Raw genomic sequence first — 687 nt, 5'->3', positions numbered from 1 at the left:
GTCAATACCGATAGTGTGACGTCACATGTCTGGGGTGGGGGACGCTGCGCCCTTCCGGTGGGTCATGGCCTAGAAAGACGCTCCCCACGCAGGGGGGCTTGGACTGTCATAAACTCTTCCGAGTAATATACTTGCCGTACGTTTTTGCGACTGCGAGTGCAACGCCCACCGGTACCGACATGGATGGAGCGCCTCCTAGCTGACCGCTCAGCATCGGCATTCGTACAGAGAGCAACGCGATCGCGTCTCTAGCTCGTAACTGGTACAGCTCGCAGCTCATGTATAGGGACAGCGGGAATGTCGCATATTGGACATAACTCTTCATGAAACGCAAGTTATAGGGGTGGATTGCACATTGCGACTGCGGGAAAAGTCCGCCGTTCATCCGCTGGAGTTGCGAGTTGGGCGGTTAGGGTGGGGCGCCGGTGGAGTGATTGCCGGTCGACGATTTCGTGCGGCAGAGGCGCTGGCGTTGGGGTGCTGTGGTCGACAGAGGACGCAGGCTTTGTGGGTGGGGTCGAAAGATGGGCACTGTGGGCCCATCGCTGTCTTAGTCGGCTTGGCGTCTCATAGATGGCGGTATCGTCGTTGCAGGACGTCATGCCGCGGGAGACCTACAGATGGCGCTGTGTTTTGTGGTGCGCTCGACATGGCGGACGTAGTGTTGTCAGATTCGCATAGATGGAG

This window comes from Schistocerca serialis, unplaced genomic scaffold (genome assembly GCF_023864345.2).
Source record: "Schistocerca serialis cubense isolate TAMUIC-IGC-003099 unplaced genomic scaffold, iqSchSeri2.2 HiC_scaffold_1200, whole genome shotgun sequence".
In the NCBI taxonomy this organism is placed as follows: Eukaryota; Metazoa; Arthropoda; class Insecta; order Orthoptera; family Acrididae; genus Schistocerca; species Schistocerca serialis.
The sequence above is the reverse complement of the archived record's forward strand: the minus strand, read 5'-3'. Positions refer to the sequence as shown.